The 27,115-nt window shown below is 51.7% G+C and overlaps 1 long non-coding RNA gene across 2 annotated transcripts; it reads right to left on the bottom strand.

The window, feature by feature from the left end:
- Positions 1-207: 207 nt before the first annotated feature.
- On the bottom strand, positions 208-27,115 carry LOC140915707 (uncharacterized). Of its 2 annotated transcripts, none has more exons than XR_012160258.2 (3): positions 26,940-27,115; positions 5,781-7,141; positions 208-5,122 (listed from the first exon to the last, which is right to left on the bottom strand). It is a non-coding gene; the product is annotated as an uncharacterized LOC140915707 (long non-coding RNA). The 2 variants fall into 2 exon arrangements; XR_012160259.2 differs by having other exon boundaries at positions 208-4,975.

Here is a 27,115-nt window from a genome sequence, read left to right as displayed (position 1 = left end):
GGGCCTTGTGGCACTAGGTGGTGACCAGCCCTAGGTACGGAACCAAAGAGCTAGCTCGCTGAGCTGCTCCTTGCCTAGGAGGGGCAGAGGCTGCAATGGGTGGCGATCTGTGGAGTTGATTGCCCCATGCTGCCCTGTTTGTACTTGCTGATGGTAGGGCATGACTTCCCTTCGCCCCACAAAAAAACCAGCCACAGACAAGTTGCGTGATGAACCCAGATCTTTATTTACACAGCAGCGACCAAGTAACACACCCAGGACCCCGGGGAGGCGTTTACTCATGTGCGACTCACCCCACAGCCCTGATGGCAGCACACCAGGGAGTGGGGTGATTGGGAGATACAAAGGGAAGCGGTGACTCCCAGCTCTGAGCTAATAAAGGAAGAGGCTCCGTTCCTGCAGGATCCCAGCACATAGGGCAGCTTCCGGGCCTGCTGGTGGTCCCCTAGATTGCTTTGCACTGCACTGAGTTATGGTCTTGGGGGGTGCAATAGCTCCTATGCACTTGGCTGAGCTTGGGCCTTGTACCTTGGTCTGGAGGACCTGGGGTGAGTTAAACCAGGGCTCACCCCCCCCCCACACACACACACACACCCAGCATGGCCATGGCATGACAGCGCTGGAGGGCTCCGCCCTCCCATCCTCCCTTCCTCTCAGCCTGGAATTGCCAGAAGCGAATCCCCAGACGTGCTTCCAAACCTTGCTCTCCAGCTCCGCTGACTTCTGGAGGGCTCTGCATCGGAAGGGGGCAGGTCTTCTCCAGCTGCTGAGCCATGGCCTCAAGAACAGTATTTCCAGGAATCCCCGTCATAGTGCCTAAGGGATTCCTGGGAAAACTGGACCCTGAGGACACGGCGGGGAGAGAAAGTGTGGTTTCCGCCGTCCCCAGTACTTGAGCATCCTTTAGCCATCCACAGCGCCAGGTGCCACCCTGAGGGAGTGCTACACAGGTGTCTAAACCCAGCTTGTGACCTCCCTGCACTGACCCCTGTCAGCCCCCCCCCTTCATTCCTTTAGCCAATTTACTCCCACTGTGGAAGATGAATCCCCCTTAACATGCCTTGCATTCCCAGGGGACTTTGGAGGGGGGTGCAGCACAAGCCCACAGGCACTAACCATGAAGTTCCAGCCCACTATTTGGGGTGTGCCACTTCCTTATACCTCCTGCAACCCCATACATGTCTCTCTGCCTTACAGCTCGAGATAAGCACTCTGCGACATAGGATCCTCAAATGGCCAGCCCTGGGGGGCTCTACTGCCATGGAGTCCGTCTCCTGCCCAGGCCTAACAGATCTGAGCTCTTGTAATGGGCGAGGGTCATTCCCCAGAGCTCCTCTCTGCTCCGGGCTCCTTGCCGAGCGTTAGGGAACGTTCCCAAAGTGCAGCTGGGATAGGCAAGCCACACTCTGCCCATGGAAGGGGAGGGAATTAGCATGGCCGGCACATGCATACTCACTGTGCTGACAGATCCACATAGGTGCATTCACACGTGCACACCCAGAGCTCTTTGAAACCCAACCTTAGGGTTCAGCGGGGAGACTGGGACAGAGAGCCAGCAATGAAGGCAACTGCAGGGCAACTAGAGGCTGCCTTGATAACAGGCTTCCTGAAAATCCCTCCTAACCTTCCCACCCCCTGCCTGGAACCAGAAGACCACCCTGTGGCCTGGTTGGTGCGAGAGACCTTCCCCTGTACCTCTGCGCTGAGCCTCAGGTGGCCAGGGGGTTTGTCTCCCCAGTTCACACCCTATGCCACTCCTTCGGTCTGAACCCAAGTGGCGAGTCTTCCCTTCTTGCTGCCCATCAAGAGAAGCTGCTGCCTGGAGCCATAAGTCCTGCTGGCCTGGGCTCCCGTGCGGCCTGTTGAACGGATGCATGTCCCTCTGCTGCACAGTTCCTCCCTTCCCGAGCTACAGTGCTTCATCTCAGACTCACAACTGACCAGAGATGCAGCACTGCACCTTGGGCTGGGAGACATTGATGGAGCTCCATCTGTAGCCATCCAGCGTTGCCTCGCACAGACATGTGGCGGGGGGGAGAGGGAGAGAGAGAGAGAGCTGTGTCTCTGTGAGTGTGTGTGACTGGGTATAGCTGATTTAGGATGGGTGTATATATGTGTGTCTCAGGCACCGTGTGTCTGTCTCCAGCCCCCTCCTGCTGTCACGCGCCCTGATCACAGAGTGTGTCAGCAGTGACATGGCACGGTTCCTGCTGGGATTTCGGGCAGAGCGGGGCGAAGGTGCAGCAGCAGCCATGGGTCAGCGGAAGGAGCTGTACGGCCAAGGGCAGGGAAAGGGCTGTTTGGGGTAGGAGCAGCTAATGAAACATGGGATGAGGCCACCTGCAAAGAGCCAGTCTGGGTTTTATGCGGAGCCCAGAGCAGGCTGGGAGAGGAGCTGGGGAGTTGAGTCAGTGTGGCAGGCACCCATGCATGAGAGACGTGAGCGGTATGGAGTTGGACAGCCAGGGTTTTAAGGAGCTCACAAGAGCCTGGGGTGACCCACAACGATGTACAGATGCTGAGGGTGGGGGGAGAATACATTGCCATTACCCCAGCAAAGGGTGAGGCTGGCATACTCCTCAGGGGGGAGGGCTCCAGGGAAACCCAGGGTTCACAGAGGCCTTGTACCAGCACATTCCAAGCACTTCATGGGGGTTATCCGCTCACTGCTCCAGATGCTGCTCTTCCCAGTGCAAGCTGGCTGGAGGCCTTGACTTGGAATGGCCTTGGCTAGATCTGAGTTCACTTCCCCATGGAACGGCCACCGTGAACGACCTGACTGACCCCTTGTTGGCAGCTGCAGCAGAGAGGCTGAATGGGCCTGACTGCAGTGCCTTCTGCCAGGTCGGGGTGGGCAGCGGACACTTGCTGCGTAGCCGGGCACGTTCTGGGGCTAAGCAGGGACCTTTGGCTCCAGGGCTGTCAATCCGGCCAGTGGAGCTCCTGGGGAAAGGACACGAGCTTCTGTTTGAAAAGCAAAGAACAGACAAAGGCCACAGAGCCATGAGGCCCAGATACTGGGGTGCTGGGTGCAGGGTAAGCCCAGAGATAGCTACATAGACAGACAGTCCCCCATGAAATGGGAGCAGAAGGCGAGGAGAGGAAGTAAACAGGGCCTGACTGAGGTTCCCAGGCCTCTTCAGTCCCCTATATGGCAGTGGAAATCTATCAACTGCATGAAAAAACTTGTTGGCAGTTTCCACGGTATGCATCCGATGAAGTGAGCTGCAGCTCACAAAAGCTCATGCTCAAATAAATTGGTTAGTCTCTAAGGTGCCACAAGTACTCCTTTTCTTTTTGCGAATACAGACTAACACGGCTGTTACTCTGAAACCTGTCATTATGCAAGGCACTGCATTTAGCCGTATGGAGTGGAAATCTATCAACTGCATGAAAAAACTTGTGGCAGTTTCCACGGTATGCATCCGATGAAGTGAGCTGTAGCTCACGAAAGCTCATGCTCAAATAAATTGGTTAGTCTCTAAGGTGCCACAAGTACGCCTTTTCTTTATATGGCAGTGGAGGCTCCTGTCTCTCTGAAGCTGAGCTGGCATGTAATTTATGCCTCCTGCACTAAACACGGCTGCAGATGGCTGGCTGGCCCTGGGAGACCTGCTGAGGGGGAGGGAGGGGCAGGTCAGCAGGGCTATGGAAAGCAGGACTGCGGTTTCCTCCGGAAAGAAGCCCATTAATCAGCCCCTCTGCTGTGGACAAAGAGCAGGACAGGCCCTGAGCTGTGCCTGGGGGCTATTTAGGCAATTGGAAGCGTCTCAGTGTGTTTATGAGGAGAGCTGATCCCAGCATAAACTGTTTGCATTGCATTTCCCAAAGTGCTGCGTGCAGCAGGGGCTGCTTGGGTTAGCCGAGGGCCCGCCCAGCATGCCAGCCGGACTGTCCCTGCTGCTGGGGGACACTGGGAGGAGTCTGCGCCCCTTGGACCGAACAGGAGAGCAGACGGTGGTGGATTTCTGGGTCCCAGGATTTGCAGCAGATGCGGGGAGGGATGGAGGGGTGTTGCTGGAGCTGTTGCCTGGGCAGAGGGCAGAGTGGAGAGATGCCAAGAGCTCAGGGAAGGCGTTACTAGGGCAATACTGATGTCTGTATGGGAGCCCTGGGCTATTGGGCCCTTCCAGCCAGAACTCGCAGTGAGATGTCTGCAAAGTCAGCAGCAGGGAGAATGCCTCTGGCTAGTGGTAGGGCCAGGGCATTGGGTCTCCAATACAATGTTAGCAATTCAACCCCCTCCCTTGCATGTTCCCCATCCCTGGACACGTGCCAGCTGGGAACGGCTCAGGCATAAAGGAGTTAATGGAAGTCAAACCAGCCTCTCTGATCCTCACCCCTGAATGAAGCAACAGCGCATCTTGATTGTGACAGAGGCCACACAGCTGGCCAACACCTGCTTGAAGGCTTAGGAGCCAATGCTGATCCCAGCTGTCGCCCCTGGAGCTGAGACTCTCAACAAAATCTGCTCACTTGTGCGGCTTGACTAGCATGGAGGGGAGGCCTACACTGTGGGCAGAGGTGTTTCAGGAAGGAATCCCATGAGGCTTGCGTGCACAGATCAGAACCATAGATGGTAGCAACAGAGAGCACTGGAGGTGGGGAGAAAAGAGGGGGTGAGAAGGAGGTGGGTGGAGAGAGCAAAAGGACAGTGGGGGAGGGCGAGAGACCAGACCCAGAAATGTCTTTTGCAGACAAGCACTAACATCCTGTGCAATCCTGAGCAGGGATGAAAAGCGGTAAACAGACCATCTGTCATAACAACGTTCTCATGCTGGGATCCAGCAACCTCCGTCAGCAGGCAGCCAGGAACGGATGCGCACAGCAACCTGACAAGAAGCAGATGGCAGCTCTCGAGGCTGGAGTTCCTTCCATCCGGTGCGCTGGCAGCGCCTCTTCTCTCCTCTACGTCCTCTATCCAACCCGTGGATCCTGGCTTGGAGTCCACAGAAACGGAGCTGCCTCCACGGAGCTGAGCAAAGTGCAAGCCAGGTGTCAGTTCTACAGCTAACTCCAACGGGCGGAGCAGGAACCAGGACCGTCCAATGGTACCAAGAGTCCTGGTCCTTCTCCAGCGCCAACCCCCCTGCTCCCAACCAATCCCATGTTTCCAGGTTCACTGAGGGAAAGAAAAGAGCAAAATTAAAGCCAGGCTTGTGCAGAATCGGAAAAACAGCTGGGAAAGTAGCTCTCCCAGCCTTCCCCAGCTATTTGCAGGCAGCCCACCTATAACAGCCCATAGACCAGGTATCAGACGCACAGGCTCAGATCAGCTTTTCCACCTGCGCCACAGGAATCAACACCTTTCCAGACATCACAGAGATCATCACACAAATGGGAGAAACCCTCTTAACACAACACCCTCTCCTGGCCAGGGTACATTTCTCCTATTGCAAGCTGCAAGCTTTGCCCCTGGCTTCTCTGCAGTCACCAGGGCTAGACAGGAGCAGAGCAGACTGGCTTACCACATCAGCTCTTTCAGGTTTCAGCCTTGAAGTGGTTTGAACAAGCCACCTGAAAGCACAGCCCTGAAAGATCAGGGGGTTAGAAATATTTCCAGCTGTGGCGTTATCTCCAGGCCCAGAACTGGTTGGGCAAGCGAGCAGCAAGCTGCAGCCATGTTTGGAAATCAATCTGCTGGCGGTCAGAGAGACAGGAGGCACTCACTAAAGGACTAGCTGAGAGAGATGGCTCAGCACATGAAAGGAAAATGGCACACAGACTCCCAGGAGAACCGAGAGGATGATAACAAGGCAGCCAACTTTCAAAATGCTCACCCAGTATCTCTTTCCTCCTGGCTAGCATGGAGAGGATGCTGACGCAAAGAGATCCCAGGAGTCTCCTACCCACAGGCAATAAGCCAGCCCCAGATGGAGAGACCATCCTCTTCTGGGCTGAGCCACACAGCAAACCTTCGCTCTGTGCTGTGATACAAACCTGGCCTGGCCCGTTGTGAGGGATGCACCCTCCCGATCTGCAGAGAAAGGCATTTTTTACTCAGAACATGAGCAACAGCAGTGAGGGAATGTGTCAACTCACCAGAGCTGCAAACCCGCCAGTGACAATGCAGCCAAACAACATAAGGCAAATAGCAGATGGGGGCAGATCCCAGCTCAGAGTAGGCAGGTCTGAGGCTGGTTTGGGGAGGATGGAGTTTTAGGTGATGAGCTATCACAGCACCAAAGAAAACACACAAATAAGGACCTTAAGCTGAAGCTACCCTCTCCTGTATTCTGTATAGAGAGAGGCCAGCCTTCCCCTTATATAGTGAATAACTAACCGTGCAGACTTACCTGAGTGTGAGAGTACATACAGCCCCAATAACCGCCCCTTCTATACAACATTTACACTAGCTCCATGGGACTGTTAGTACCTAACAATCCTGCACCAAAAACTGGCTTAGGGGGACTATGCCATTCCAGCTAACTGTGTGTATTAGCTAGAATCATCCTACACCACATCCCCAGTTCTTACCTGTGTATAACACTACTACGCTGCAAAACTTGACGCCTCTCCACACGGGTATTTCACATCGCGTATAGACAAGAGCTGGACTGGAACAAAAGCCCAGGGCCCAGAACTGGATAAGCCTTTCCCAGCCTTTGGGCTGTTCTGGTTCAACTGTAAGCTCAGAACCAGGGGGTCAGAGGCGGGATTCTGATTCAGAGCCAGTTCTCGTACGTACCTGTTTAACTGCCTGTAAATACCCCTCTGCAACACAAAGGGACAGGTTATAAAAGTGCAAACAAAAGACCACAGAATCCAGTCTGAGGCAATTTCACAAGCTAAAGATTGTGTCCATTAACTGGTAAATATGTGTGTATTTGTGCATGTGCCTATCTGTGAGTGCTTGTGTGTGTGTGTGTGAAAGAGAGAGAGTGAGAGTACATACATGTCACAAGAAAGTTAGAGTGGTTGGAAGTGGTGGCGCGTGCATTGACAGATGCTGGTGCTTAGTGACCATCAGCTTATGCTAACAGGCCATGTTGACCTGCTGCCAGTTGCTTGGATTTCTGAGGCTGCTCCCCTTAATGGGTCACTCGACAGCCCCTTCAGGCAGCCTTCAGTCATGACTTCGCCAAAGCTGTCAGCTGTGCACTGCTTCCGCTACTCAGCAAGCGTCCTCTGCGTCACATGCCTGTAAGAGACAAAGAGAATGGGAGATCAGCAGGCAGCCAGGAAAGGCCCTGTCACCAGGGCTTGCTAGCCAGGACATCAATGCAAACCCAGCTGAAAGTCACAAGTGTCATGAGTTGAGCTGCTTCTCAGCTCTTTGGCTTTTTGGGACATAGCAGCCCTATGGCCTGGAGAGGCCACAGGCCAAGCTGGTGTGGATGCATGGTGAGAGTGGGGTGTTTCAAGGGACGGGAACTCTGCTGGGATCATGGGCTTTCATGGCCAGGCCCAGCGCCAGCCTTGTCCTGACCGGGAGCGGAGCACAGCCAGGCCAGATCCAGCCGTGTTCACGGACAATTGCCAAGCAAAGCTGAGCTGTGTAAAACAAGGCTAACTAATACTGGCCTAGCTCACCGGGATGAGAGGCTGGAAGAAGGGCAACATGCAGTGTGATTATTAGAGCCAGGCCTGAGCTGCAAAATTCAGAGCTAACTCTGGCTCTCAAAACCCCCCCCTCGACCCCAAAAGCCTGGCTTGGAGGAGTTGGGAGGGGGCTGGTTCTGGTAAATCTATGATCATTGTTATTGTTAGTATCTGTGGGCAGCAGGAGAAGGTCAGTGTAACACAGCAGGAGAAAGAGTGCGAGGCACAAGCTGACAACACTCCTGTGGGGCTCCTCAGCAATCCCACCCAGAATATGGCAGTCTCGCTTCTAAATTACCCCTTAGTACAGTTAGCTACAGTGCCCGATACACACGATCTACCCCACCCCGCAGCATCCTTCCCTCTGCTCTGCACCCCTGACACCTGTCAGGCCTGACTCCTCCAGTGCTGCAAAACACTCCCAGCCCATTGCAGCCACCCCGCTCCTCGCCCAGACAGTGGGAGGTCAGGCCTCCAAACTGAGGCCAGGTCCCCTGCAGTGCCCTGGGGGGCGCTAGCCTTTCTCCCACTGCCCTGTCCTGTAAACTAGTCAAGTGCCCCAGTCCACCTCTAAAGACCCAGCAAGCAGACACCAGAGGGAAGCCTGCAGTGCAAACAGGGACAGCGTCTGTAATGTGAGCTGAGCAACAGACACACTCCAGCCCCAGCTCCACCATTCCTGTGAACCCTTCAGTGACCCCTGCGCTCACACACTGTGCAGTCCCGCTCGCACAATTCTGGGTGCACATTTGTGTGTGTGCAAATGCCCACATGTGCTGGCACATGGGATATGTGTGAGAGTCCATGGCCAGGGAGGCCCCCGGCGACTGGGCCCAGTGCAGCCAGTATCAGCGCATGGCTCCTAGGTGTGCATAAGGCTATATGAGCACTGGGTGACTCAGCAGAAAGCTTCAGCGTATGTGCCAGGCATTCGCAGTGCTGCCCTTCCCCTTGGTGCTGTGGGCAGGTCCCGGCAGTGAGACTAGGCAGAGCTGGAAGGCACTAGAGCAGTGATGAGGTTCTCATCCCCAAGAAGTCACCCTGGGCATTGCACTGGAGATGCCTTGGCTGGTCCCAGCTCCCACCCCACGTCTTGGGGGGCCCTACAGACACTGACGGCCCACCATTGCGATGTGCTGGAAGCTGCTCCAGGTATAGCAATGAAAGGTTGATTTGCGGGCCAATGGATGCTTTCTGCACTACTCCCTGAACGGTTAGAAATGCAGCAGCTGCACAGATGGGAGCCAGCCATTCTGGTCAGAGAAGTCTCTGAACAAGGGACCACACACACTGTAAACACCAGCACGCATGTGCCCAATGTATGCACTCACACACACACACACACACACAGAGGTTCACCCCTCCAGTTTAAAAGAAAAGACAACAGACTCGGCCGGCACAGAGAGCCCAGGACAGAGGAGCAAACAGAAAAGATGAAGAGAGACAAAAAAGGGAGTGGCTGGCCGACCTGAGGGGTATTTGTATCCCTGGTGCTCCCTGGCTGCTCAGCTCAGCCCTTTTCCCACTCTTTCCCCTCCGTGCTTTGGTCTAAAGAGCACAAATCTCACACGCTCTCAGCTCCTGCAACCCCTGGGAATGGGGGATTTAAACTGCTGGCCCTGGCTTGCAGGCTGTGAGTGTGAGCTCTAGGGGTGAAGAGGGCCCAGCTGTCTCCCAAAGCTCCTTGGAGGATGATCCGCTTAATTTTCGCCCGTGCTTTCCCCCCAGAGCAGTTCAGGAGACACTGCTGTGCTTGGCAGACCTCACAGTCGGAGCCCTGCTTCACTCTCGGAGTTGAGTGCAAAGTGCCTGCCACTTCTCACAGGTGGGTGTTGGTCTTCCAGGGAAATGCTTTAATACTGGCTTACCCTTGCCCTTCAAACAGGACTAATAGCACAGTGCTCAGAAGCAACCCTACAATAACAAACCAGGATATGCTCTGTCCCAGTATTTATAACCAGTCCTACAATAACAAATCACCGTTTTTAAGAATCCTTACAATCACAAACCAGTGTCTGAAGCCCCAGCACTCAGAATCAACCACTGCATAACAAACCAAGATGTACATGACCCCAGCACTCATGCACAACCCTACAACAACAAACCAGGGTGCATGCGGCGGAGGGTACTGGCATCTGGGGAGGGAGCCTCCTTTTAGCTCCAGGCCTGCGTGGGTTTACTCCAGTCAAGTGAGTAATGAGCTGTATGTTCCTGCTGCTGCTTCCAAACCAAGAGGCCCAGGGCATGTTCTGCTCTCCAAGATCAGAGCCGTGCTGGCACGTCCCCCACTTCTGGATGGTAATCAAAGCTTCCCGCGGAGAGCGCACAAAGCCCAGCTCGTGGGACAGGCTCCAAGGAGCTGCCCAGCTCCTGGCCCGCTCCCGGCCCCAGCCATCGCCCTGCACCAAACGACTTGGTGGGAAACACCAAAGCACAGAGTTCTCGTCATCCCGAATGCAGGGCTCTGAGGGCTCAGCTGCTGTCCCTAGGGAGGAGACGGCAGCCGAAGAAATGCCATGAAGCACTCTTGGAATGCTCAGGGCTGCGCGTCCTACGGCGCTTGGAAGAGAAACATCTGCTGGGAACTATTCCTCCCTCCAGTGCCAGAGGGAAGATCCTCCCATGCTTAGACCTTTCCAGTCCCTGAAGAGGGGCACAGAGCAAACACTGGGCCTGCCCCTATCACATAAAAACAACGAGGAGTCCGGTGGCACTTTTAAGACAAACAGATTTATTTGGGCATAAGCTGTTGTGGGTAAAAAAACCCCACTTCTTCAGATGCATGGAGTGAAAATTACAGATACAGGTATAAATCAATTGGCACATGAAGAGAAGGGAGTTACCTTACAAGTGGAGAACCAGTGTTGACAAGGCCAATTCAGTCAGGGTGGAGATTTATTTTTCTCCCTAATTTCTTTCTGCAGGGAAGCAGGGCTTAGGCTCCATGTCTAGGGAGCAAGGAGGTTCCTGCTTCTCACCCAATTTCCTAGCTGGATCTGACTCAGGCACAGGAAAATGGAGTGACTTGTCCAAGGTCACCACAGAGTCCGCAGAACATCTAAACTAGTGTCCTCCTGGACCACTTGACCACACAGCCACCCTCTAGTGGAGGGGGTTGCCTTCCTATGGATTGCTATGGTGCCATAGCTATGCTGGCAAAATCCCACAGTGTAGACACAGTCTACATTGAGCGAAGGGTTTTTCCGTCGTTGCAGGAACACCACGTCCGGTGGTAGCAAGGGCGATGGAAGCAGTCTTCCATCGACCTAGCTGCATCTACACTGGGGTTAGGCTGGCATAGCTATGGTGCCCCAGGGTATGGATTTTTCACTCCCCTAAATGCCACAGCTATGTTGATCTAAGTTTGAAGTGTAGCCCTCGGCTCAGAATCCAGGTCTCAGCAGGTGATGCATGCTCTGCCCTGGAGCCATGAGTCCTGGTATCCCACCCTTACATCAATGGATATCAGGGAAGAATTTGGCCCACCGTTTTCTGACCTTCCTGACAAAATGAATGTGTTTCTTCCTGCATTAGTTATAGACATGGATCCAGGTTAGGGAGATCTCCACGCCCAGTGGATCACTGCATCTTTCTGGATTGTGTGCATCCTCCCAGGAACTGAGCCCTGCTACAGACAGATCACAAGGCCGGCTGGATTCCCAAGATAGCCCTCTGGGCCAGAGGGATTGACAGCTGATCACAGTAGATGCTAAAAGTTTCTGTTCAAAACCATTTTTCAATTTTAAAAAATTGATTTTTTTTTTAAAAAGGCCACTTCTACAGGCACTGTCTGTTGTCCCTAAAATTTGTTGTAATTGAACCTCCAAAACCCTATTTTTTTTCAGTTTTCAGCAACCAAAAGCCCCCCCCCCCATTTTGATTTCTTCTCTTTTTTTTTAAAGGAAGCCAAGAAAACGTTGAAACAAATGAAAACTTTCTCATTGTCACAGATGTTTTTCACAGGCCCCAAACTTTTCCCCTGGTGGCTCTGCCCAGCAAGTCTGTGGCAGAGCTATGATTAGACCTCAGGCCTTCCTGGCTCCCCATCCTGGGCCATAATGCAGGACTTTGCAAAGAGGCATTATTACTTTCTCTAGCACCTTTCCTTCCTCCATATGTTTTGCCAGCATTCATACACGGGGGGCTTGATCCAAAGCCCATTGAAAAGCTTCACTGGCCTTCAAACCTGCAGGTCTGTCTGGGGAACTCTAGGTGGATTGTGCTTTGTATTCAGTTTTCCTTGCATATTCCCAGCTGTGGCATCAGCACATTCCTGGATGAACCTGCCTGAGCCATCCTATTTGCCCCTGTGAGATCCCCCCTCAGGGTTTTTCCCCCCAGCATCAGTGGGGGCGTTTGCAGGTTGCAAAACACTAACTAATATTGCAGTCGCTTGCGCCTGGACCTGAGCTCCCCTCTCTGCCGCCCAGTGCCCCACGGCTGTGCAACGCTCATTGGACAATGTGCCAGGCGGCCATGGGGATCTAGGACTAGAATCTCGCCCTCTGCCAAGGCACTTTGGTTGCTCTAACTGCAAGGAGCAGCTTGAGACCCAATGTCATGCTGTGACAGATGGAACAGAGACAAGACAGCTGGAGGGGGAGACCTCCCTGATGTGATCTTAGCTCTTACTCGCACGTCTCAAAGCCAGGCTTAGCTCCGCTCAGGCAGACGTGCCTCTCTCTTTGCCAAGCATTGCACAGTGCACCTCCCTTGTAAACACTCCTCGGGTATATAGCCCAGTGCCTACAGCTCACATACTGCAGTGTTATTTCATACAAAGACTGTCAGCTCCATGGAGCCCCTACCGTGCCTCATGGCAACCCTTTGGGGCCCTGTAGGGTGGTTGGGAAGGGGCAGGGGAGGGGGGCATAGAAGAGTATTTCCCCAAAACCTGCCTCATCACCATGAGGTCAGGTTTTAAATCAAAGGTTTATGAGGAAAAAGGAGAGCGGGAGAGAGATCCCAATCTGGTCCTAGATTGGCAGGCTGATTAACCCCGAGTTCAGGCCCAGGCCCTGATGCTCGCTATAAATAGTACTGCCTTTCCTTTCCCATCCTCCCTCCAGGGGATGAGAAATGCCTGTCCTTTTATGGTCAACGAGGCAGATTCCTGGGGCTGAGCTGGGGGCAAGCCAAGGGGGCCAGGGGATGCAGTCCTGGGCCTTTCATGCTGCTGCTCTTGCTCTGTGGGCTTTACTGGGATCAGTTATAATGCCAGGAACAGAGAGCAGGTTTTAATGGCTTAGAGGAAGGGATGAGTGCAGCGGGGAGATGATGTGAAGACATCTGGAAGTTGTGGCTGGGAAATGCCTCTCATTCTATCCTCTGGGCTCATGGTACCCATGCCCACTGCTGGTCTGAGCAAGCCATGCCAGGGACAGACATCCTATTTTAGTGCCCATGCTTGGGAACTAGGCTCCCTGTGAGAATGATGGGCAAACACACGTGCTCTCTGAGGCTTCCAAACTGCAGGCCACAGCTCTGTCGAAGTGAGCAAGGCCACAGGAAGGTGCCGTGGATGTGCATGGATGCAAGCCTGTATAGTTATGTGCACGATATGTATACCGGCTGTGTGTATATCGTGTGTGTGCGATGTGTATACCGGCTGTGTGTATATCGTGTGTGTGTGTGTGATGTGCACGATGTGTATACCGGCTGTGTGTATATCGTGTGTGTGTGTGTGTGATGTGCACGATGTGTATACCGTCTGTGTGTATATCGTGTGTGTGTTGTGCACGATGTGTATACCAGGTGTGTGTATATCGTGTGTGTGTGTGTGATGTTCGTGATGTGTATACCGGGTGTGTGTGTATCGTGTGTGTGTGTGTGTGTGATGTGTATACCGGGTGTGTGTGTGTGTGTGTGTGTGTGTGTGATGTGTATACCGGGTGTGTGTGTGTGATGTGTATACCGGGTGTGTGTATATCGTGTGTGTGTGTGTGTGATGTGTATACCGGGTGTGTGTGTATCGTGTGTGTGTGTGTGTGATGTGCACAATGTGTATACTGGTTGTGTGTATATCGTGTGTGTGTTGTGCATGATGTGTATACCAGCTGTGTGTATATCGTGTGTGTGTGTGTGATGTGCACAATGTGTATACCGGCTGTGTGTATATTGTGTGTGTGTGTGTGTACTCTGAGTATGACAGGTGGTAAGCCCTGTGGGCAGGAATCCTCTCTTCCCTGGGTCTGTCTCACATTCAGCACAATGGGCCTTTGGGAGTCACTATCAGAGAGAAAATATTTACGCCTAATGATGTGTTTGCATGTGATGTGTTTGGGACTGTGTGTGTGTGCATTTGTTAGGGTGAAAAAAACAGCTGCAGTTTCTTCCCTGACCCACAACTGTGCCCCCACTTTGTAACAGGGCAGTTGGGTTTAGCATTGTGGTTGGGGTGTGTTGCAAAGGGAGTGGGGGGTTCTTGCTGCCCTTCCCTCTGACCCCCCCCAAAGATTCTTATCCTCTTGCTGGGAAGGTGCTGCTCTGTGCTCAGTCTTACGAGGCCTTAGTCTGAGCACTTGTAGACACACCTGCCAACTGAGTCTCCCTGAAATGGCAGGGGGCTTGTCATGGAGACAGGCTCCCCTCACCACACTGCAGCTGGTGAGCTAAGGCTAGGCTTCCATGGGGCCAGCTGGAGTCCAGGATGGGAAGCCAGCGCTGTGGTACATGGGATTCCTGCCCCTTTGAGAGCTCGTTTTGAAAGTTAGCAAAAAGTTCTGATAACAACCAAAGTCCAAGGCCAGTGCCACGCACAGGAAGACCCCAAATTGTGTGTGCCATTGCCCCACCCATGGGATGTTCCTCCCCACCATGGGCCCCATCTTCCCTACCTCGCCATGCTGCAAGTGGAGTCAGGGGACAGCGCACCCTGGTGGCGGGGTGGGGGGGAGGGAGCGGGAAAGAAAGGCACTGGGGGAGATGGTGCACACTATGGGAAGGAGGGAAGGGTACATAGAGGCACACACAGTTTGGGGGGATGGACATAGTGCAGTGTGGGGGGAGGAAGGTTTAATCCATTATTTCTGAGGTGCGAGTTTCTATCTATAGAGAACTTCAGTTACATTCCCTAGCTCTGCCTAGCACCCCTCCGTCCATCAGAACCCAGCATTGTATTTCTCTGCCCACCCACCTGGAGGCTCTTTAACTAGGGCCAGAGATGGGAACAGGCTAGGAGGGGATGGGGCCCAATTGCCACCAGCCCTGGACAGGACTAGGCAAGGGCATTCCTGGTCTAAGTTCAGCATTCAGGGTCTGCTGAGGAAGAGTGGGGATGGCAGCAAATGGGCCTCAGGTCCTCGGCCAACGCAAGGTGGAGCCTCCCCTTCCCCTGAACAGTGCAGGGGTGACTGAGATGCGATGGGACAGCAGCCACCACACCGCTTTCTCCCAGGCCTCTCGCCCAGCCCTTCTCATTTTCTCCCAGCTTCATCCAGTTTCCCCTTGCTCCCAGGCCCCTCCCCACCCAACCAGCCTGCCCACAATCACACCATTCCCCATCCTGCTGCCTTCACTCAGGCCTGCCTTCCTTCCTCCACTCTCCAGTAGCCAGACCTGCACAGCATCAGGGCCTGGCCCGCCTCTCCCCCCTTCCCCTCATGCTCAGGCCTGTCCCTTACCCTTCTCAGAAGCAGGCACGGGGGTGGCGGAGGGGAGGGGGAATGGGCGTGGGAAAGGAGATGCAGAGGAAATTGTGTCTGGAAACAAAAACTGTAGCCTTGATTTTGTGTCAAAAGTCTTGAGATGACCTCCTTCACCCCCCCCCCGCCCCCCAATCCTTACCACTTCGCCAGTGCTCCTGAGGCGTGTAAGCTAGGGGCTCTGGGAGCAACTCTTGCTCTGTTTGCACATCACATTCCTAGCAAAGAGGAAGTAATTTGCAGGGTGAATTCCCAGGGGAGACAGTCACGTCAATGGCCCTGCAGGAGCCAGTTTTCTTTTAGTAGCTAGATCCATGTGATGCGGAGGATGGGGAGGGCGGGGGAACGGAGGGGACGGCGGGAGGAGAGGTGAAGAGGGAAATCTCTGGAGTCCAATTCAAAAGGTTGAAGTAGCCCGGATAAAAATCCCTGGCTGTCAGAATCCTGGATGCACGTGAATGGCTGAGGCATAAGCCATCAGTGCCTCCACCTGGGTTGGAGGGAGACAAGCTGCAGAGGGAGCCGGCAAGAGGGCACAGAATTCAGAACAAAGTACCAAGCTCTACAGCAGAAGAAACCTGGCTAACATTTTAGCTCCTTCTCCTGGGCTTAGCTGGAAAGAGAAAATTCTGCTGTTCCCCCTGCTACAAACACTTCCTGGCCTCCTCTTCCTCCTGCCCAAGCCCATGCCATGAAGTCACAGCGCACCTCAGCCTTGGTGATGTCCCAGGCCATCAAGCCTCCCAGCTGGGATGTCATGGAATGAACCAGGCAGGAGGAGCTGACTGCCTGGACAGGTCTTTGGTAATGCAGAGCCCAGTCCTGATGCAGGCAAAATGCCCACTAATTTGGGAGCTATTCATAGATTCCAAGGCCATAAGGGGCTTTTGTGATCATCTAGTCTGACCTTCTTTGTCACACAGGCCAGAGAACGTGCTCAAAATAGCAAATCTTTTGGACAAACACCCAAGCTTGATTTAAAAATTGCCAGTGTCGGACAATCCACCATGACCCCTTGGTCAATTGTTCCAATGGTTAATTACCCTCACTGTTAAAAAATTGCACCTTATGTCCAGTCTGAAATTGTCTACTTTCAGCTTCCAGCCATTGGATCATTTAATACTTTCTTCTGCTAGCTTGAAATATTTGTTCCTTTCTGTAGATATTTAACCTCTTAATTTGCTCTTAGTTATGCTAAATAGATTGAGCTCCTTGAGTCTAGCACTGTAAGGCATAAAGAAAAGGAGTACTTGTGGCACCTTAGAGACTAACCAATTTATTTGAGCATGAGCTGGAAATGCTGGAAATGGCCCAACTTGATGATCACTTTAGATAAGCTATTACCAGCAGGACAGTGGGGTGGGAGGAAGTATTGTTTCATGGTCTCTGTGTGTATATAATGTCTACTGCAGTTTCCACGGTATGCATCCGATGAAGTGAGCTGTAGCTCACGAAAGCTCATGCTCAGATAAATTGGTTAGTCTCTAAGGTGCCACAAGTACTCCTTTTCTTTTTGCAAAGACAGACTAACACGGCTGTTACTCTGAAAACTGTAAGGCATGTTTTCTAATCCCTTAATTGTTCTTGGGGCTCTTCTCTGAAACCTCTCCAACTGATCAACCTCGTTCTTGTATTGTAGCCACCAGAACTGGGCACAGTATTCTAGCAGCGGCCACAGCACTGCAAATGCAGAAATGATATAACCTCTCTCCTCCTACTCAAGGTTGTTATGCATCCAAGAACATAAGAACGCCCTACTGACCAAAGGTCCATCTAGCCCAGTATCCTGTCTTCAGACAGTGGCCAGTGTCAGGTGCCCCAGAGAGAACAAACAGAACAGGTAATCATCAAGTGTTCCATCCCCTGTCGCTCATTCCCAGCTTCTGGCAAACAGAGGCCAGGGACACCATCCCTGCCCATCCTGGCTAATAGCTATTGACGGACCTATCCTACATGAATTTATCTAGTTCTTTTTTGAGCCCTGTTATGGTCTTGGCCTTCACAACATCCTCTGGCCAGGAGTTCCACAGATTGACTGTGTGTTGTATGAAGAAATACTTCCTTTTGTTTGTTTTAAACCTGCTGCCTATTAATTTCATTTAGTGATCCCTAGTTCTTGTGTTATGAGAAGTAGTAAACAACACTTCCTTATCTACTTTCTCTACACCAGTCATGATTTTACAGACCTCAATCAAATCTCCCCTTAGCTGTCTCTTTTCCAAGCTGAAAAGTCCCAGTCTTATTAATCTCTCCTCATACGGAAGCCGTTCCATACCCCTAATAATTTTTGTTGCCCTTTTCCAATTCCAATATATCTTTTTTGAGAAGGGGCGACCACATCTGCACACAGTATTCAAGATGTGGGTGTACCATGGATTTGCACCAAGGATCTCATTAGCCCCACTGAGAACATATGTTCAGCCTATTGTCCACCCTGAACCCCAAATCCTTTTTAGTCACCATTTACCAGGAGAGAGTCTCCCATCCTGTAAGTGTGGCCTACATTTTTGTTCCTAGATGTATACATTTACATTTAAGTGTATTAAAATGCATTGTATATGCCTGTGCCCAGCTTACCAAGCAATCCAGAGCGCTCTGTATTGGTGACCTGTTTTCTTTATTATTACCACTCCCTCAATTTTTGTGTCATCTGCAAACTTTATCAGTGCTGATTTGATCACTGATAAAAACATTAAATACCACAAGGCCAAGAACAAATCCCTGCAGCCCCCACTAGAAACACGCCCACATGATTTCCTGTTTACAGTTACATTTTGAGACCTATCCGTTCATCAGCTTTTACTCCACTGAAGGTGTGCCATGTTAATTTTATATCGTTCTAGTTTCTTAATCAAAATGGCGGCCGGTACAAAGTCAAAGCCTTACATAAATCTAAGTATAGTACATCAAAACTAGTATTTTCACAAATCAAATTGGTAATCTCATCCAAAAAGGTATCACATCAGCTTGACAGGATCTATTTTTCCATACACCCATGTTGATTGGCATTAATTATATTACTCTCCTTTAATTCTATATTAATAGAGTCCTGTATCCGTTGCTGCAATATCTTGCCGAGGATCAGTCAGACTGACAGAGCTATAATTACTTGGCTCAGCCTGTTTACCCTTCGTCTGAGCAAGGACTGCAGGACTGGGCAGTGAGCAGCAAAATATAATCCTTAAAGTTTCTTTTGTGTGGGGGAGGGATGGAAACCCATGAACTGCCCCTTTAAGAGTCCCAGTCATGGTGGGGCTGGTGCTCATTAAGCTGCCATGCTAGCTAGTGTTTATTAAGTGGCTGTTCCCTTTTTATTGCCTTTACTCAAGCTAGTTCTGGAAACTGTATGGGTCCCATTAGCAAACCACTTCCTTTAATGGGTAGCATCATGACCAACTGAGAGCTTTGCTGTTTGGTGGCTTTCCCAGCATTGCCGCCCTATGCTGATGAGTCTGCTAAGCAGAGAAGGGTAGGGCCCTAATCCCATCCCCCAGTGGAGGTGGGACACGCAGCTATCAGACTCTCGGGCCCTGAATGTCCCTGGTTTGAGTCCTGCCAATAGCTGGATTTGAACCCAAAACCTTCAACTCCCACAAGGGGAGCCTACACTTGAGGAGTAAATCCATTTCCGGGGACTAAATAATAACCTGCCTTTCCCCTGTTCCCTTCCCTCGCAAATAAAAATTTGACCCTAGAATCCACCAGTTCTCCCATCTCCCTGTGCTGAGCCTCTGAGCATACGAAGTCTCCAGCAGCGTGCTGTGGGGCCTAGGGAAGCTCATTAATTTATGTGGCAGGATAATGTGTTAGGAGGAATTCAGTCTGAGCAGGAGTCGGCTCCCCTCTGCATTGCTGTCCAGGGCAGCCAGCGAGTTATTGAGGCTGGAGCAGCTCTTTAATAAAAGCCACTTGGGAGTTGTTGAGCCACTCCAAGGAGCCAACTTCAAGGCCTTAGCTGTTGACCACTCTTCTTCCAATCTGGGAGGGCTTCCCCTCAAAGCTGATTCCCACAGCTGCTCCGTAGGGTAGGAGGCATCACATGAGAACGTGGGGCATGGGAAGGGACACAGTCAAATTCAAGTCTTTTTAACAAACTTGTGGTTAAATATGACTCTCTCTGACAGCGTCTCCTTTAAATAACATGGCCAGATTTTTTTTTGAAATCATTCTTTTTGCAAGAAGGCTTTGTTCTGCTCTGCTCTGCTCTTGCTATACCTCTATAAAAGGATCTTTTCAGCCAGGGAGAAGCTGACGGGTCCCCACTCCTGCCGTGAGCTCTGCGTGGGGCCCATTGCAGTGGATGGGATCTGCACAGGCGCTGCACTCCTTGCAGGACTAGGGTCTGACGGGCTCTCCAGAGCTTGGACAGTGCCAATAACAAAGGGCTGATGAATGCATACCATAAACGGCGACAAAGGGTCTCACTTCCTTCAGTTACTTGGGGGCTACTTGTAACTCTAGTGGGTGCAGCATTGTCAGACAGGTTAGGATTTTCAGATGGATGGGGGTCACCGGGATCTAAGTGCTATGTGTGCTCGCTGGAATTAATTTGAGCCTGTATAAGAAGTAAAAGGAGCCTGTTCTTAGCAGATCACGGCGCACAGCATGCCTCCTACACAGGGCCGTTTGTTAAACCTTCCCCCACAAGACGTGTCTGTATTGTGTGCAGGCACATGGGAGAAGGTGTTCTGATACCCAGGGGTGGCCAACCGTGCTTGGCTCAGAGGAGTTTGGAAAAGAAAGAGAAAGAGGCACAGAAAGGTTTAAGTGACAGAAAGAAATGAGGGTATGAAAGAAGGGAAGTCGAATTCACGAGTGAGTGCGTGAGGAGAAGCAAAGAGCTGCAGCCAGACTAACAAGGTAGCACGTAGCTACACAGGAAAATGTACAGTGAAAAGGTTCAGGCTGAGAACGAGGAAAACTCCTCCTGGCATCCGTGTCACAAAGGCTGAGAACTGGGAACTCAGTACGTTAGTGAGAGGTAGGCTTACCCCTCAATTAGACAGAAAGACATCTCTGCTCCTTCATAGGACAACTTGGGCAGCCAATTGTGTCCATTGGCTCCTGCCGGTTCCAATGACCACATATAAAGGGGGAGCTGCTCACTTCAGTACCTGAGCACCAGACCAGATTGTGGCTTGAGCTGAGATTTACAGTGTGTCTACACTTCCAGGTGGGGATGTGATTTCCAGCGCGAGGAGACATACCCGAGGTAGCTAGCACATTAAAAATAGAAGTGTAGCCAAGGCTACTCACACTGCTGTAGCTACCCTTCTGCTTTTAACGCACAAGCTCAATCAGAACTGCCTTAGCTAGTCTGCTTGAGCTGGAAACCACACCGCCAGCTTGAAGTGTAGACACACCCTTAGTAGCTAGCCTAGCCGGCGGAGAATACGCTCACTCATAGCTTTAAGTACACGTTCTAACTGCAATAAACATCCTTGCCCCTGAGCCTGCAAACCCCCTTATGTGCATGCTTAACTTTACTTGTCTGAGTGGTGCTACTGAACGCCAGTGAAGCTCATGTGTGTGGGCAGGGCTGGGGCCTAAACTTCTGATGCGCATGTCCCGCTGAGACTGCCTCTCGAGTAGTAACAGCAGAAAGCACAAAGAGCCCAAATAACTCTTCTGTAAAGGGGACACTGGCCATTTGCATTTTCTGAAGCTATGTTTTGAAAACGTCCATTTGCTTCAAAACACATGAGCTGACCTGTTTTAACAAAATCCCTTTTACAAGCTGTAAGGGTTTTCCTGCGCCCCTCCTGATGGAGCATTTAACAAGGGAGAAACTGATTACCTCTCTGTAAAGGGGAAGCAGAGATACTAACTCTCCCAAAGTGCTGTCAAATGCACAAAATAAACACACCTACATAACCCTTTGCTGTGGCTCTCCAAGTATTCTATGGGTTGGGTTGATGGTTGTGTGTTTTGTGCTGGCCTGATACTGAGAGTCAGCACTATTAACATATAATCCTTCATTTAATAAATATTGGTTACATTCAGTATCTTCAAAATGAACAGAGCTTATAAAAGGTTGTGTTGCTCACACACAAACATTTATAACTACACACTGTGTGTGCACCCAAACACCACCATACACACACGCCAGCTGACATACATACACCAACACACACGCAAACATACTCACCCATACATAGACACATGCACAAACATACATGTCCACATGTGTGCATGCACCCTACTCAGCTGCATGCATGCGTGCGAGCACACACAATCACAGGCATACATGTTCCTGCATATACACACAAAGTTGGTTGCTGCCTATACATTCACCTGCATAGCATGCACATAAGCACACGTGTCCCTGTGCCCTTACACATCCAAACATATGCATGGTTTCTGGCTGCACAACCCCAAGTGCACATCACCCCATCTTCGCTCTCCCCTCTGTCCTATAGAGAGGGCGTCCAGCATTGTCATTCTGGGAGAGCCCAGGCCCCAGCCCGGTGCTTTTGTAACACACTCCGAGCCAGCCTCTTGAAACAAGACAGCTCTCACCTTCCATTTACCTATAGCCAGAAACTCCCCTTCACCATCTTGTGGCCACAGCTCCTACCATGTGGAGGGGAGGGGAGACCCATCACAAGGTGTTCTGCCCTGCATTGAGGGGGTGGGATGGTTCATTTGGGATTAGACATTCCACCTTAATGGGCAGCCCCACTGACAGCTAGGTAACACCCCCCTGCTCTGATGGCATATTCCACCAGGTGGGAAAGGAACCCACTTGCCAGTCAATCAGGATCCCTGCACCCAGGGACAGGGTAAGAAGCAAATCCTGAGAGGTGCTGAGCACTTGCATTGCCCTCTGGCTTGGCCCAGGACTTCTAGGCAAGGTCAAGCAATGCAGGGTGCTGATTGGCTGGGGGCGAGCAATGGTTTATCCTAGACAGGCAGCGTGGGGGCGGGGAGGGAGAGGGAAGGGACTGGGGGCTGAAGGACCTGGCTGTGTGGAAAGTCACTGGGGTCCTCATGACTGAAACAGCAACTTCAGCCCATCTCTTTGCTGTTGCTTTGTGCAGAGCATTAGCCTGGAACCGCTCCGTTCAGCGCATCTACTGTTCTTTCAGTCTCTTTGTGTGTGTTTTTGGCCAGGGTTTCTAATGATGAAATGGCCCCAGAGCTCAGATTTCCAGCCTCTTGCCTCATCCTTTCCTATCTGGCTTCAAATCACTAGCAAAGGCAGCTTTCTCCCTCTCACGCACGCACACAGGTTAAAACCCTGGGCTGTGTTAGCTGAGGGCATATGCCTCAGCCCATAATGCACACTACTCCCGGCACACACACACACACTCAAACACACACACAAATGCATACACAACTACACAATTACCCTGTAACACACTCTCCACACACATTCTCACCAAAACATGCCCAAACATGCCCAGTCTAGCACACACACAAATGTACACACAACTGCACGCTCATTCTGTAAAACACATTTCACACCACACTAACATAACCACACACAAATATGCATGTTTTAAACAACACACTCTGACACACAGTCTTACACATTAAACACAAATGCACACGTCAACACGCACCCTGACTCACTCACACTAAAACACGCCACTATTAATTGTTGTGATTGGGACAAATCACACAATAGACAATACAACACAATACCCCCACTCCTTTAACCCTTGTAATATCTGGCCCTGCTGAGCAGGACAGAAGGGAGAGGAAGGAATGGAGATGGCAGGTTTTGTCTGGGGTGGGTGGGAAGGGGGGAAGCTTCCCAGCTTCTCAGCCTTGGAACCCAGAACCTATTTTGCAATCTGTGGTTAAAAAATACAAAGCTTAATCATCTCCAGACAACACTCCTGACAAGCAAAGAGGGAAATGCAGCGCTGTCCAGGAGCAGCTCAGAGCTGCAGCCTGTCTAGACACAGCCTTCCCCTGAATGCCTGCTGATAATGCCTTGGGAAAGCTTTGGCAGAGGTGCGTCACGCATGAGTGTGTGCTGGAAATGAACTCCTCACCTAGCAGCACGAAACTACAAAGGCATTAAAGCCTCCTCTCTCTAACTAGGCAGTTCTAGGGCTTATGACTGGGTAAATCATTCGTAACTCTACAGCTGGTCTCTGCGAGAGCAGAATCGGGCCCCTGAATGCTACTAGTATGGTGAGTTGGAAGGGTGGGAGTCCAGGGGGACTACGTCCCTGTAATACTGACATCTGGTCATATGCCTGCTGGTGACCTGGCCAGTTGCCGCTGGAAGTGTAGCAAAGGGATTGAATTCCTCCCTTTAGCCAGAAGATGTAACTTTCTTTTCCAAGCAACTCCAGCTTGTGCTGCAACATGCAGAGAAGGGATCATTAGTCCTTTAAAAGAGGCAGGGTTCATGTGAGGGTCCCCCACAAGAGCCATTACTGGGCAATCTGCTTTAAGGGGTTCTCTGAGTGTAAGCCATTGTATGTCAAGCCTGTCCACATGCCCCAAGCGTGACCCTTCCTGGGGTCAGATTAAGGTGCAAGAGGATGGTTTCCCCATCTCCTCCTCCGTCAGACCAAGGACAGGGAGCCACGACCTTCGGAGTCCAAGCCCAGCTCCAACATTAACATACTGTACAAGTCAGGGTTGCACTCTGTGCCTAGTTTCCCCATCTGGATACTGGGGATAACGAAACTGGTGGCGGGGGGGGAGGGGGTTTGAGAGGGGCTAGTGGGAAGTAGATAGAGCTGTGGTTACAATTTTTTTGACAGAACAGTTTTCCATAGGAAAAGAAAGGTTTCATCAAAACTGAAAAGGTTCACCGGAATGTCTCAATTTTGATTAATTTTTTCCTGGGCAACAGTCTAAACAAATAATTTCAGCTTTCTCATTTCATTTTGATAAGGTAAAAATATTTCCTTCTGACTTTATCATTTCAATTTATTTTGTTTTGCCTTTTATATTAAATACAACATATGAATATACTGTTACACTCTATAGTGTCATATAATATAAAAATAGAAATAAAATGAATTGAAATGATGAGGTCAAAAGGAAGCATTTTCCCAAACTGAAATGACACAAGTGCATTGAATCAAAACAATTTGACATTATTGAAGTGAAAATTCTGCAGAATTTTCATTGTCTGGGAAGTTTCAAAGTAACAGCTTTGTGTTCCAGTTTGGAACAATCTCCTCTCCCCTTCCCCCCAATGTTGGAATTTCCCAAGGAGTGAACAGCTGCAGTGGGAAGCACTGGGGTGGGGTGAGGGTGTGTGTGTCTTGCCAGTCCTTCCCTCCTGTTATTGATTTGGTTACATGGGCCAACCTTTGGCCTGAGATATTGCAATCCTCAATAGGTACCAGTGTTTTTACTTTGGTGCACAGATGTGGGGGCGTGGGGGGGGGGAAGCAGAGGGGTTCTGTTGCCACGGACAGCTCTGAACTGCCCCTGCTGCCTGAGCACGGTACTCGTCCTTCCCACAGCCCTGGGGCTGAACTGTCCATCAGTCTATCCCCTAAGTTGCACAGCTGGCAGCAGGGGAGAGTGACTGGGTATCTCTGGGAGAGAAGAATCCCTTAGATGCAAGCAACCCTCTTAGCAAAGAGCCCTGCTATGACCAGAGATCTGAGCAGCCCTGGGGTTACTCAAGTGCCTGGGGAAGGTCTGGGCTTGGGAGACACTCTGTTCTTTGTGTGCTGGGTGTCAGGGAGAGGGGATGGTAAGGCAGAGATTTAACAGGGGTGTGCCAGTCGTGACCTTATGGAAACGTCAGCCCTAGCAGGGCAATCAGCTGAGCTCTCCTGTTGCAGACCTTTCTGGAGCAGCCGGTGCAGACTTGCCTGCTGGATCTTTGACTAGATCAGAACAAGGAGACATTTTGGGAGCCAGGAGATGGCACCAGCCTAGCAAGCCCCCCAGCAGCCTCCTGAAAGTGCCTTGTGACCCTCCCACCCCGTCACTGAGCTCACCTGCCAACTCCTAAAGGCAGACAGACAGGCAGAGAGGCACAAAGCCCGGTGGCAAGACACGGATCTCACACCCGTGTCGATGCGCCGCAGCTCCACTGAAGTCAGTGGGATTACTCTGGATTTACACAGGAACCAGGCTGCTCCGGCAGCTGCGGATGGGGACAGGCTAAGAAGGCTGGACTCTGATCCCTCGAGGATCTAATAGTTTTCTGTCTAGCCCTCAGGCCCATACAGTGATTTGCTTTCAGGCAGCTGCCTCCCCATTGTGTTCTCTAGGAGTTCACTGCAGCCTAAGTAGGGGGTGCTAAGTGGCTCGGCCACAGGTCCCCTCTTCTCCCACACGCTCTAACCATGCTGAACAGCAGCTGGAGAGAGCAGCAACCTTTTGCCAGGGCCACCAAGCAGGGATCTGCGGAAACTCCTGATTGGGAGGAAGCCAGCGCTGCTCGCTGGAGGAAAAGCAAGCCAAGCCAGCAGCAGCGGGTCCCGTCAGCCTGTGAGCCAGGATCCTGTCAGTCACTGATCCACAAAGAGTTCCTGGGCAAGGAGAGGTGCCTCCCTAAACATCTTCAGAACAGCCCCTCCCCCTTCCTCCAGAGCACTTGCTTTGCCTGCTGCAGGTCTCCGGGGAAAATGGCAGCAACATCTCTGGCCAGATCAGTTGTAACCCAATGCAGCTAACATGGTCTATTGGCATCTTCCATTTGGGGAGCGCAGGGAGCCAGCTTTGGCTGGGATGTCAACTTACTTATTTTTCCCCCCGGAAATATATGTGGAGCAAAATGCAGCCCAGTGTGACTCGCTGTGCCTTGGGGCAAACTATTGGCCCTGGCCGCTGAGAGCTGCCCTGCAGGGCATTGGCCAGCAGCCCTGGGGGTCAGGAGCACCCTGCTCCCCACTCTCACAGGGAGCCAGCTGGGCTGGCCACTCAGCCTTTGGAACTGCAGCTCAGGGCAGTGGGTTCATTCACTGCAGGTTCAAACAGTCTTGGGGGCTGCTTGGAAACCCTCCCCCGATCCCAGGGCTGCAGATGCTCAGAGACACGACTCAAGCAATTTCCCCAACTCACCAGAATCTCTCTAGTGTAACCATCAGGCCTAACACCCCCCTGAGCATTGTTATCCCAGACCCCTACCTCCTCGCAGCACTCTGCATAGCTGCGCGTGGACACCGCTGACTCCAAAACTACAGCTCCCCCCTGCAGAATAGGGGAGAGCAGGATGCAGAGCTCTACCTCCCTACACTGGGGAGAGGGGCTGTCCTGCCCCACTTGGGCAGGCAGCCCCTGATAGTGTGTTCCACTGAAACAGACACCATCTGAAGGCTGGTCGCTACACAGCAATCCCCACCACCCCCAGCCCACATGCCTTGAGCCTTTGGGTGTGATCTGAGTGGGGAGAGACATAGGCTGAGGCCCCATTATTTGCTAGAAGGGGGACCCTGGTAAACCCATTCTTGTTTCCCCCCTGCCATTCCCCTTCCTCCTGTCCATCTGCTTTGCGCTCTCCTTCCTACCCAACCTGGGAGAAACTAAGCTGTTGCACAAACAGAGACTGAAATTTCAGCACAGAATAAAGCAAGCGTAGCAAAGCTGGGCGATCGGGTACATTTACAAGGGGAAGCCGGTGTCTGGTACAGATTGGTATTCCCATTAGCAGAGAATTTCAGCATGGGGACCATTACAGCTATGGATTTCCTATCGCTAGCTCTCTCTCTACCCAGAGCTACGTACATATGATAGATAGACATACAAAGAAATGCAGCTGTGCCAAAATGAATCTCATGCACACACTCAGCTCTGCTTCTCTCGGTCTCGGCGTGTACGTACCTATGTTGCACGGTGATCCGAAGGACTCACTCACACCTGCTGTGCACTAGGCCCCAGCCGGGGAAGAAGGGGGGGCCTCACCTCCACTCTTCAAAATATAACGTGCTACTGGGATCCGGTGCTGCCAGCCTGGGTTTTTTAAGCAGCTGGCATGGGGGTCTTCGGCGAAAACTCCT

The sequence above is a fragment of the Lepidochelys kempii genome, chromosome 8 (genome assembly GCF_965140285.1).
Source record: "Lepidochelys kempii isolate rLepKem1 chromosome 8, rLepKem1.hap1, whole genome shotgun sequence".
Taxonomy (NCBI): Eukaryota; Metazoa; Chordata; order Testudines; family Cheloniidae; genus Lepidochelys; species Lepidochelys kempii.
This window is presented reverse-complemented; position numbering and strand designations above follow the sequence as displayed.